Genomic DNA, 13,195 nt, shown 5'->3' on the forward strand with positions numbered 1-13,195 from the left:
AACTTTCCTCTCAGAAAGAGAAGTAACGACATAGAAAGCACACATTAGTATAGGGCACAGACAGTACGTTAAAGAAAATTGATGCAGTTAGTAAAGTCTGTCTACGTAGCCCCCGCTCATCCCGAAGATGCCACAAAGGCTACAGCTACCTAAAATTCTGAGATATTTCTGAGAAGACAAGCACACATACTGGATGCTCTGTGAAGAACTGAGGATGACCCTAGAGGAGCTAGAAATTGACATAAGTAAGGACAGCTTTTGGTATTTGGCTAATTCATACTCACATTTCTTTATATTAAGCTCTTCGACATAAATGTTGCCATGTTCTACAGCTGTTTGCACAGTTGTCTGCACTTGCATACAAAAGAAAAACCAGCTTTTCAGTCAAACATATTGTGCATATCCAGCTTTGCCTCTTCCTCTGAGATTATGAACTCCTGAATAATCTTCATATTCTAACATCTTTTTCTTCACCCAAATCCAAAATTTTAGTTAACTTTTTAACTGGTAAGCGAGTGCTCAATACCTGTTGTCACATGTAGATGTGCAAACTTTTAACAGTCATTTGTCCATTTTATAGCATCTTGAACTACGTAACAGACAGCTATTCACATATTTACATGATACCTCTGCAATATCCATGTTAACATCTCAACTAGACCTAGCATTTCACTTAAACCCAGATTGAAAGGATACTACCCTTGTGGTATAATGCAGCAATCTATTAACTTCACAGAAACACTGAGATTAAGCTACTGAAGACTTAACTGATAGAAGCCATAGAGGAGGAAGACGACCATCTGATATTACTCAGCTTTCAGTCAGCATTCTCCAAGTCAGACTTTTGCTGAAAAGAGAAAATGCCATAACGTTGCCAAGAAACCAATCCATACTTAATACTACTCTTGCCATAGCAATATTGTAACAAGGACCTTTCATTCTTGCGGGCCGATTCAGAAGATGACTTTCTTAATTTTACATGCACAATACAACATGGAGAACTCCAGCTCTGTTCCATGTGTGCCATTTCACTCGAGTTTCCCCAGTGATTCACGTGTTTTTAAACTTACATTCTACTCTCTCCAATACACGCACAAAAAAAAAAATCCTACTTGAAGCTCTACCTCTATTCTTATGCTTTTGTGCTTAATTAGCTGCTTAAAATACTTGTTCCAGTTTCATGATTCTCACTATGAAAAGTTGTGTGTGTATATATATATGGCTCATTGTCCCAGACGCAAACTTGTAAATACGGACAAACAAGGATATTTGGAAAAAATTACAGAGCCAACCAGGAGAAGAAACAAAGACTAGAAATTCAAAAAGGAAATAACAATCCTCAAATGAAGCATTCTGGCCTGCTTGTTACTCTGAACTAGGATCAGAGGAAGAATATTGCTTAAGCTTATCTTGACATGAAAATAGCTACACACATTATAGCTTTAATCTGATTTAAATTAATATAATTTAACTGCTGCAAATAGTTTGGGATATTTATTTCAATTTATTTTACCTAAGTTGATTAGGACATGCCTTGAAGTATGTTTTGTACACGTACACTCTCCACATCTCACTTGCCAAAAGGAGGCTGCCTGGCCACATGTTTCTAGAATTCACATTTCTGTTCCATTTTAACTAGGAGAGTGCAATGGTTTTGGTGGGGGGAAAAAAAAAAGGGGGGGGGTGGAGGGAAGGGGGAAGAATTTTTGATGCACTCCTGCTGGAAAGCTCCAGAAAAAAGTTATAAAGAAAACACACAAGTCAAACTGTGCAGAAAAAAAAAAAAAACACTTTCTGTTGTCCGAGCTTGAAAAATGAAGGAAAGTGAAACCCAGGATGAACTGAAACTTCAATTTGGCTAAATCCAAAGCAAAGAAACCTCCTTTAACTCAGTGGTGCTAGGTTTCACCCAATACCTTTCAGGATATTCCCATGAATGTTTATAAAAACAAAGAAACAAACAAAGAAATTGCAACACAGACAGATGGCATATATCCACAACCGTCAAGCGTATGAACACTCCCTTTTAGGGTTTTACCTTTTGGGTGTAGCCTGAATGAGTTAGCAAAGCATGCGGAGAGCAGCTTTTCTCCATATAGTCACTGCTCTTAATCCTTAACAGTCTGGGACAGTTGGCATCAGGGATGGGAAGCACCCTCACTTTCTAGTTTAGAAATTCAGGCCCACACATAGTTTACCACCTTTACCACTAGACTTCTGATTTCCTACAGAAGTATTTCTTTTTAGCACTTTTGTCAAAAACCATATGGTAACTACCCTGCATTCCCCATACCACGGATACTAGTTAAATATTGTAGGTTCAAGCCAGTTTCCAATAAATCCACAAAGCCTCGTGTTAGTTTTTTTGTTGTTGTTTTGTTTGTTTGTTCATTTTTTAAACATTGAGATCTGGAGCAGCAGCATTACCAATTGGAAAAACACAGTGAAATGCTAACCAAAGTTATTTTAATTTAAAAAAAAAGGAAAATAACTCAAAAAAGCTATGAATTTCAAATACATTCAGTAGAAGGTTCTGAGTAATTGAAAGGAACAACCTTGAAATTTAGTTTTTCAGTCTGTCCAACGCTAAGATTCAGAAACCTTGCCCTTACAACGCTGCAACACCCAATTTCAGCCACAACACAGAATGAAGGAATGTCATGCAAGTCGCCCAGCCACAAGAGGCTACAACACAAGTGCTTGGAGCATTCAACTGTTCTTGTCATTATAAATAAATACGCAATACAAATAAATTCTTACCCATCCCATTACATAAACCATAACACGAAAACAGTACCATCTCATAAAAATATAGTTTTTATTTTTTTAAAGGAACCTTTGTGCTCCGTAACAGCCATAAAAATAGTAATCACTACACAATTTAAGAGAAGCAGGAGCAAAACTATATGGCTGTTGTAAAATGAGTATATTATTCCTAGAAACAAACAAAAACTGACCAGAACAACATATCAAGTGAAATGAGTTGATGAGATCTGACACAGAGATAGATACTGGCCTCCCAGATGACTCACTGTACCATGGAAAGCTTCAAACTAATATAACAAAGATAAGACCTCTGCATGCTAATGCTGTCTAATTTCTAGTAGCTGGCCATTTAGCTACATTAAAGAGCTGTCAGTACATTACAAATTTTTCACAAAAGTTTATGATTATTTTCTTCCTGAAAACAACATACCTGATCATATTTATCTTTGCACATCCACTTTCGTAAGCTTACAAATATGACAAGATAGAATTATGTATACGCTAACACTAAGAAAATAGATGACATGCTTTTCATCTATTATTTTCTTTTACATGAAGTTCAGTTGAGATGTGTTGTTTTTTTTTTTATTATTTATTTTTAAGGCCTCAGCACCTACAGGTATACGCTGGATCTTCATGGATCTCTCAGCTCTTATTGTCTAGAGTAGCATAACCCTCATTCTTCTGCTTCAGACATTTAAAAGTTCGATTCTACCATACCCATAATTCAAGAGCTGCTCCTGGCAGCTTATATCAGCAACAGATTTGCTCACAAGTGCCCTGAAAAGCATCAGCATATAATTCCTCACAAAGGTTTTCCATACAAGTACCTGCATACTGAATAACACTTCTGGACAGCAGACTCAACATATGCCTTCTTAAATGAGCGGCTTTGAGTCCTAAATAGATTGCTTTTTTTTCCCACCTTAATTCAAGAAAGTGTTTAATACGTATCTATAAATCAAAATCCATACTTCCTTAGCATTCCTAATGAGAAAGTCTTTCTAGAATCACAATTTTCATTTTATAACCTAACATTGTTATTTGAAAAGGAGGCAGAGGAGCAAACACTAGTAAGAATCATGCTATCTGTTCAGCTTCAGTAGTTTATTCATGGATGGCAATACAACACAATGTAGAAATGAATATGACAAATGGCATTTTTCTAATCCAAACTAGAGAAGTAAATACCTTTAAAACTATTTTCCTCCCAGCTAAAAGTGTGTTTTTAACAATGGATCAGTTAGGTTGCATTTACAAGAAACATAACTTGTATAAAATTTAATCTTCAGAATCATAGTAATGAAAATTAGATTTGAATAAATACTTTCATTAAGGTTTTACCTATAAAATTAGCATCTCATCTCTTTGATTTCTGGATATGAGTTTAAGACCTTGAAAAAATTCATCAGTTCTCGAAGTGTTTGGACACTGTCTTTAAAGAAAGAGAATCATAGTAGCTTTTGTCCAAATTCATATGAATTTGTAACTTGGTTTAAGTTGTATTGTAGGTCCAGAAGAAGAACCAAACGTACTTAGGAAAATATTCGCTGTTGGCTCTTCAATCCATGAGAGGCTAGCTCAAGCTGGAAGCACTCAAGCTAACATAGTTGCAGCAGAAAACCAGAAATTTCTAGACGAGCTGTCGCAGAAAGTGATCACGATCTGGACAGCCTTTAAAGACTGATTGAAAGGTTTCTATATATTAAATACACTTTGCTTTTTTTATCTACCACTTTTCAAGGATGCACAAACCTACTGCTATTTTTATAAGCCTCTTTTTCAATCTTGCTTGCACATTTTTGCCTCTTTAGCATTCCCTTTAGCAAACAAACACAGCTTTCATTGAGTTGAGTGAGAATGAAAATTACTGACTCAGAAGTGAACAGTATAAACACCGTCTGCTTCTTCTGAAAAATACAGTTCATCTTCTCAAGTATCTCCATCTTCTATGTACTTGCTTTCATAAAACAACTGCATGTTTTGGATGGAGACATGGGAGGGGAGGAAGAGTAATAATCACTTCTATTTTTATTTAGAAGTCTTACTAGGCATTACGCTTTGCCAGTGAAAACGGCGTGCACAACTGAAAAGGAAAAATCTGAGAGCGGCACACACCTATGATGGTCCATCATCAGGAGCAACGTCAAATGCTGTCAATTCTGTTGATATACTCCCTTATCACACTGTGTCTGTGTGTTAAGTGTCCTTATACACACTTATCACACTAAGACCAAGGAAAAGGACAAGCAATACCTAATGCCTACCACGTCATCACTAGCCATTAGCTACTGAGCAGCAGTTTCCAGAAAAGGAGCTACAAATTATTCTCATTGCTTTTCTATTTATATTAGTTCCCTTTGCACTGAACAGGATTATTTTTAGCCACTGTTTTCTGTAACTCAACCCTTTACCCCTTGAGTTACATTCCTATAAGCTTCCCTTATACACTTGGAGGTTAGCCCATTCAACTTTCTACTTCATACACCTTTTCATCCCCTTTCAGTAATGTTTGTTCTAAAGTCTTCCTTCATTAACTTTAAACACCCAGACTCCAGAGATCATCTTTTTCTGTCTTCCAGGGAAGATCAGTGTCCTTACCCTTAGGAGTGAACTTCTCCATCTCTTTCCCCAAGAAATATGGGATAACTTTAAAAAAAATCACTAGCAAAGTGATACAATTAGAGGAACCTGAAATAAACATAACTATACCCCACAAAGCCTCCTTACTAGATTTAAAACTCCCTGAAATTACTTTAGTGGCTCCAGCCCCAACAAACGACTCAAATTCTTCATGCCTTCAGTGCTCCTTAAGAGACATTTTAACAAAGTGACTTTCCTCTTTCTCATTTTATTAGGAGACGTTTTCTGCAACAGGCATTTTAGAAAGATATTTACATACATAAATATTCTGGGGATCTTTGCCTCCCAAGAATTCTGGGAGTAAAACAGTCTTCACATTGCTTCACTATCACCTTTTGTAATGCTTCTTTAGCTTCCGTTACAGAATTTTCTTTAAGATTTCTCAGGTAGCAAAACCAGAACTCAATGTTAATCAGAGGAAGAATCTAGAGATACGACATACTGCTTGAAAATGGTGACTGACATTACGCAAAAGTCCTGGAAGGCTCTCCAAGAAGAGGAGATGTTCTGATGAGAGAAAGCTGTGGACCTGTGGTCTTGCATGCAATTGCATTTTTATCGTTTTGCTATCTGCCGCTTGTTACTCACAATGTAAGCTTTGTAAAAAGGTATACTTTTTACAAACATAAAAGCTTTTATTAACTCAAAATCTGTCACAAACCATAATGCCAACCATGGACTCACTCACAACAGATTCCAAGACTGCTCCATTTTCTTCCTCACTGTTCCACAGGTGTTTGGCACTTACACACCCCTCAGCCCCCTGACTTGTGTGCATACACACAACTTCTCGTCTGTCATCAAGAGAGATCACAAGGTAAAATGCAAATAAACATCTCCTTCATTTTGATGAAAGTGAGATGGATGCTTCACCTGGTTAAAAAAAAAGGTAGAGATAAAGCACTATAGAATTCCAACTAAAAAATTGGGTTGCTTGATGTCCAGCTAGTCCTATGGTTTTCCCACATATCCACTGTCAAGACTGAAGAAGAGCCATCCTTGACAGAAGATGCCGCACCATATGGTGAAACATCATCGTAACGACAGAGATCTACAGATTATTCCATGGGAGTGACGTATTCTACCTCTGAGGAGACTGGGTGCTGTGATTATTTTGTTAGAAGCAAGAGTACAACTTTGTACAGCAATTGGAGATGCTTAATAAAAAGGTAATTCCGAAAACTTTCAAATTCTGTTCTTCTGTGACAGCTTTAAGTGCCTGCATTACTCCTTTCTGAAAGCAAGTTTCTTACCCTTTTGAATAGTTCTTACTATTGTGCTTGTTTTATATTGAGTTATTCTACTATTGTCTGCAGTGAAGTTCGAAAGGATTTGTTTCTATAGCAATACCTTGTGTTGATTCAAAAATTAATGATAAAAAGTGGCAATTAGTAATACTAATTTTTACTAGAGAAACATGAAAGAGGGCTAAAAAGTTTCTGGTCTAAAAGAAAGCAGTAAGAATTTGAGCAGGTGACTACTACCAAGTGCACAGCTGTAAAACCAAGCCTTGTGTGTCACCAAATCCTATACACACAGCACATATTTCATGCTTCAATACGTGCAGCATGGATGTTGCTGCCTGAATACACCAGGATGGACCCAACTCCTGCTGTATTTCAGGAAACCCACCACAACACAGGGATGTGCACACATCTATACACAATGGCATCCTGTGGGACAGGCTCCTCTGCTTTACTGTAAGGACGGGGAATGGAGTGCTTTTCTCTATGGATTTGACATTGTTCCTACTGTGTTTTACCAAGGTCTTTCTTTTGTGTTTTTAGTCAATGCAAGTGTGCTTCTCCACGATAATGGCCTGCACGCTCTCTCATTCCTGAGTAATAGCCATGAAGCTGATAAATGTTTTCCAGGTTGTTTGAAACCAACAGAAGCAATTAATGTTGTATATTAAGACTGCTATTTTCTCACCAAATTATTTGTTTTTGTTGCAGCCCAGTACCTTCTAGGAGGTATTTAACGTTTTAGAGAGATTTGTTATTGTTTTTAGGCTTGACTTGTTATTTCAAACCTATAAAGAATAGCATGGCTCTCCATAACTGTTTATAATGCAAGGCTTAAAGAAGTGAAGTGCTTCTTCACTACATATTTATTAAGATTTCCTAAGAGTGACTTCACTGCCTTAATAATGTATTTTCTGCTCCTAGAAACCCACATAAGTAAATTTATTGACTTCAGCAATTATTTCATAATGGAATGATGGAGTCATAGGCTAGCAGCAGATCACTCCTTGGAGCTATTTTATAAATCCTTGTAGATAATATATAGCATTTTTGCCTTCAATACTGTCAGGATTATTTCCTACAGATGATAATTCAGACCTTCATGCAGCGATGTCAGGAAGGTTTCTCGGAAACTAGAAATCCTGGGTGCTGGAGGGGCCTTCTCAAGCTTAGAAGTACAGCAGGAGTATGGAGGCTGCAGTGTGTTCTGAACACTGCTTCACATGTGTTGTGAAGACTGCAGATTTGTCCAGGAAAGAGATGCCTTTAAACCTCACGTGGAGCTCTAAGGCCCACGCAGAGCCCTCCGTCTCAGGCTCCAGTACACCCAGTGCTTGCAAGTAAGGGAGCAATGGGCAGAAGTGTGTGTACATAAGCACAGCTTGAGAAACAGACAAGCAGCATTACACACTGTAACTGACCAGAGGCATTGAGATTAAGTCATTTTCTTTACCAAAAGTGAGGCACACCAGAATGTTGTCACAGAAACTCCAAGCAATTTTTTATATATCTAAGTATGTATATACTCATCACCACTCCTCATTTATTTATAAACTCATAGAAGATGGAGAAAAAGGGAAACCTCTGACCTCTTTGCATTGTAAACTTCTGCAAGTGAAGATTCATCTTCTCCCATGGGGGTATACTGGGAACGTAGAAGGTCAGATTATCAACCACACACACCAGGAGATTATTCTTACATGTCATCACACCGGCTCCTCATTCAGAATAATAAATGAAATATAATCTGAAACACTCCCTATCACTCCCTATCGAGTGTAATCCCATCAATTGGGAAACATAAGCAGACCATACTGAATCGCAGTCACTGTGCTGACGGGAACTTGCTGCAAGTAGCAAAGCAACCCCAACCTCTTGGCGATCATGGTCAGGCAGGAGGCTCATGCCAGGAGCCAGGCGAGCCATCAGACAGACGCTGGGGCTGCCCACTGCTCTGCGGCACGGTGGCTGCCCTGGCACACTGCACCTGGCTAAGAGAGCGAAACCCTGTGTCTGTGTGCATTAAAGTTTTCTAAATTGAACAGTTTCTGTTTACGCCAGCTTTAGAATGAAAACACAGAAAGTAGGAGAAAAGGCAATGACGCACAATTGGCTGCATTTTCCCATGATCTGTAATGTAGTTGAGCTATCAAACATTTCTCTATACCTCTCCCCGTCAAGATTAATTTACATAAGTATCAGATTGCCTCTAGCTCTCATTTCAATAATTGAATATTTATCATTTCTAATATAAATTGCTTTTTTTTTCTTCCCTAAAAAATCTTGCAACCACAGAAAAGACCTTGCCTTCAGTTTGCAAACATTTAATGAAGAAATTCACTTAAGCCTACCTTCCTTTACACTAATTGATGCCTCCACTATGAAACTACATACTCAGAAGAGGTGAGGGGGGTTAATCTTCCATCCTCTCCTATTTTACACACGGTAATTTCAACAATTTGTATTCAGGAGAACAGTTTTTCCCTGACCTCAGTGACGCTCCTGGCCAGGTTTGCATGCAGGTTGTGTTGCAGTGGCATCAACCAAGGCACAAGGAGCAGAAAGTGTCACAGCATGCACTTATCCTCTCTTAAAACAAGAAGATGGCAGAGAAGTCCTGGAGCATGAGCACCCAACCTAAATATGGCATACAGGGCTTACATAAATAAGAAACAAACACCTTTATCCTATTTTGTACCCCCAGGACCATAGCCCAGAGTGCATTCTACAGCATAATATGCTATATGGACCAAGAATCATCATGTGTTTGTGTGGAGGTGATGCACAGCCACCCAGCACCTCTGACCAACTGAGCTCCACCTGGTGCAGCAGCCACACACCTATGCAGCTCTCCCGAAGAAAAACACCGAACCAAGTACTAGAGGATGCAGCAATACTGCTGAATGAACTTACCAAACAGACTACTTGTGGTGTTAACAAGCTCGCTCTTTTCATTCTAGGCTTACAGACCATTTGAATACTCGTTACACATTCACAAACTAAGGTACTTAAAAATAGCTGAAGACACCAATAGTGGTGGTACTGTGTATCCTCCCCCACATAGTGCTCCATACTGCTGCTTATTTTAAATCCTAATTATACGTCCTTATTAAAGGAGGAACTGTCACTACAGCAAGGGATACTAATAATATTAGTAAACTGTTCTATCATATTACACACTAAGCACAGCAACCATGCATTTGCACGCATTGAGCAGAGCTCTCATTGCCTTCAAATACCTCGCAGATACTTAGTCTCATCCTCAGAGCACCACATCAGCTCAGAGTACAACCTCTTCTTAATGACAAACCGGCCATTATTTCATAATGGACAAAATTAATTACCACTGTCCAGATCACTTTAAACTTTCTTCTAGTGTCAAGTACCTTTTGCACTCCTTCCCCTTCCTTTTCCAGTCACACAGCATTGCGTAAGCACAGTAATTGCTAACACAAGAAGTAGGCATGTAAGCTTTCCGTTTGCTAAAATCAAGACTGATGGAGGAAGGAAGGTATGAACGTAACAACTACAATTTTGGAATATTTAGGAAAATTTTCCACCTTAGTCATCAGAAGATTTTTCATTCATATTTCAGGATTTGTTCCTGAAAACATTTATAGTCCCAAGTCTGAAATCCAAATACTAATGCAAGACAGGAAGGGTTTTAAAGCTTTAACTATAGCTTTACAATGAAAAGAGGCACGTGTGACATTTTTTTAAGCCAGCTTACAAATTAACCAAGACATCCGAATCCTTAAAACTAATATTTAGGAGTGAAATTTAATACACCATTGAGCACTGTTTGAGATCTTTCATACGGTCACAGTTGGTTTTCACCAGGGAAGTCTACTTCTGAGACAACTGCTCTAGAATATAGCCTGCATCCAACAATTTATTAACATATTACCAATGGTAAGATGAACTTTAAATTTCCTTTAGTAAAAGAAATAAAAATAAATTGCACTTGAGAGTATACAGATACATGATATGAAGTATGTAATCAGCTGCTCCAGAAAGATGCCATTCATCTACTTTAAAATGGCATGACTGTGCAACTCACAACAGCTTCTGTAATAAATTCAGTTCTGTTTCTTCTGAATGAAATGCGAAAGAAGGCAAAACTGAATTTCTGGGTTTGGCGGCAGCACGCAGCAGGTAGAAGGAAGGAAGAAAACTTGCAACCTGTTTTGATAGAGCTGGCAGCAAGTCAGATTAATTTCATACTAGATTATCCCTGGAGTATTTCATTGCTTTGCTACTAAAATCCAGCAAAACGGCAACATCCGAAATAGTCCAAGAGAATGGCTTTCAGTGTTTCAGCTCAAGTCAACCAATTCTTTTTCGCTAGAGCTGAAGTTACCCTGTTAACACGTACGCAGCACCAAAGTAAAAACACATTACTTTGAATTACTTTGAGATTCAGAACTAGAAACTGTGTAGTCTTCATACGTCTCTACAGGGCAATGCTGCACATGTAAAAGATTCTGGTCAAAACAGAAGGACTAAAAAGAAAAGAAAGAAGAAAAAAAGAAAAAGAAAAGGAGAACCACAAAAACTTTCCAGGTCACACACCAGAAAACCCTCCAATACTTGTTCCACGCCACGCAGAACTGCTATCTCACAAGTGACCAGCTTGCCTCCATGCTGAAAGCCACCAAACCGGGCTTCCCTTCTGCAAAAGGCGGCGTTATCTCCCGTAGCCCTGGTCCGACACCAGCAAGCAAACCAAACACTGTCAGATTAAACACACCGAAACAGACGAAGGAAAATCAATAGACTGTTCACTGACTTTGAGGTACGGATGTATAGTATCTAAAAAAAAGTGTGAACGTTTCAGCCAACGTAGGGTGTAAACACGGGAATATGCGTTGCTCCGGCAGAAACATCCTCAGGAATCCTCCTGGCTTTTGTTTGCCTTTTTTTAAAGTTTCTCGACGTGTGTCAGCAATATTCGAGTTACCGTCCTCCTGCCCGCGGCTATTTCTATATATGGGCAGCACGGATATTTGCCGGGATTCGCCTTTTTCCCGAAGTAACCCCCGGCCACGGGAAGCCCCCCGGCTGGGCAGCCAAACCCAGGCGAGCCGACCCGCGGCCCCGCGCGGCCGGGCACGTCGGGGCTTCCCCGCCCGGACCCTCTCCGCGTTAAGCGGAGGCTGGGGCTCCGCTCCCTGCTCCCGGTTGCCCCCGGGGACCCCCCGGAGGGACTCGGTCGCGGACCCAGCGCGGAGCGGCCGCCGCGCCGAGATGGCGGCGGGCAGCGGGGGCGGCCCCGGCCGGGGGAGCCGCGCACCCCGGGGCCGCTCTGGCGGACGGGCGCTGCGGGCAGCCGGCGGCACGTCGGGGCGGGCGGCCCGGGGCAGGCAGGCAGGCAGGCAGCGGCAGCCGGGAGCAAAGGGGAGCGCTGCCCGCCCGGCGGCCCCACGGACGGGCACGGAGGGGCGGCCGCCGCCTCGCCTCGCCGCTCCCGGGGCGCGGCGGTGCTCGAGCGGTGCGGGGAGAGAACGAAGGAGCGGAGGGAGGGTCTGCCCCAAGCGCGGCACCGAGCCCCGGGGCGGCAGGCGGCGGTCCCGCAACTTTTCCCCCGGACACCCCCCCGCAGGACGGAGAGAGCCCAAACGTGAAACCGAAGCCGAACCCAGCCCCAGCCCCTCCGAGGCTCCGGTACCGTCGCCCCGCGCCCTACCTGCCTCGCTCCCGGCGAGCCCTCTCCTCTCCTCTCCTCTCCTCTCCGGGCGCTCCGGCGGCGCCCAGGTGGCGTTAGCAGCGCGCTTCCCACGGGCGGCGCGCCCCCGGCGGCCGGCACATCCCCCGCCGGGAGGAGGGCGCTCCGCACCCGCACCGCTCCGCTCCGCTCCGCACCGCGCGGCCGCACCTGTGCCGGGGCGCGGCGCCGCCTCCCTCAGTCCCGGCCCCCGGGTGGGCGGGAGCGCGCCAGGACCCCTCGCCCCGCCGCCGCCGCCGCCGCCGCCGCCGCCGCCCTCCCCATGCAGCCGCCGCACGAGGGGCGCCCTGGCTCCGCCGCCCGCCGCGCCGCGCCGCGCCGCTCATTGGCCCGCCCGCCGCTGACATCACGGGGCCCCGCCCCGCCCCGCCCCGCCCGGCCCCGTGCCCCGGGGCCCAGAGCGAGGCCCGGGCCCGCTGAGGGCCCTGAGCCGGGGGGTGGTCGGCGGGGGACGGGGGGCGGTGGGGTCCGTGCACCCCCTGTGTGCCCGCACCCTGTGGTGGTTCGCTCGCAACGCCTGGGTGGGCGGCTGCCCTGCGGGTGGAAAGGGGGAAGTTCTCCGTCGTGTGTGGACTGTGCCTCGTGTGGGGCATCAGCCCGGTCACATACAGCTCCAGCGTGCGCTGATGTGGCGTTGGTTCGTTCCTAGGTACCTGCCAAGAGACCCGCTTAAAATGTTCTCCCCTTCCAGCCAGTCAGGGCGTGCTACAACATCGCAGTAGGACAGGCGAAGTATTCATATCCACTCACGTGCAATTAAAAAGTACTGAACCAGAGAAACATAGGAAGTCTGCCCCGTTTTAAAGCATCTTCTAAA

At 42.9% G+C, this 13,195-nt stretch overlaps 1 protein-coding gene across 3 annotated transcripts in view; it reads right to left on the reverse strand.

Annotated features, from left to right (window-relative positions):
* The window catches only part of CHRM3 (cholinergic receptor muscarinic 3), a 283,776-nt gene extending 271,142 nt beyond the window's left edge, over window positions 1-12,634 (reverse strand). For 2 of the 3 annotated variants that reach the window (XM_048079916.2, XM_048079917.2), the window contains exon 1: window positions 12,340-12,633. The gene's annotated coding sequence lies outside the window, so the exon portion shown is untranslated. Of the gene's footprint in view, window positions 1-12,339 lie in introns of all 3 variants that reach the window. The other variant, XM_048079920.2, reaches the window with a different exon arrangement.
* Window positions 12,635-13,195: the final 561 nt, after the last annotated feature.

Source organism: Anser cygnoides, chromosome 3 (genome assembly GCF_040182565.1).
Source record: "Anser cygnoides isolate HZ-2024a breed goose chromosome 3, Taihu_goose_T2T_genome, whole genome shotgun sequence".
Lineage (NCBI taxonomy): Eukaryota > Metazoa > Chordata > Aves > Anseriformes > Anatidae > Anser > Anser cygnoides.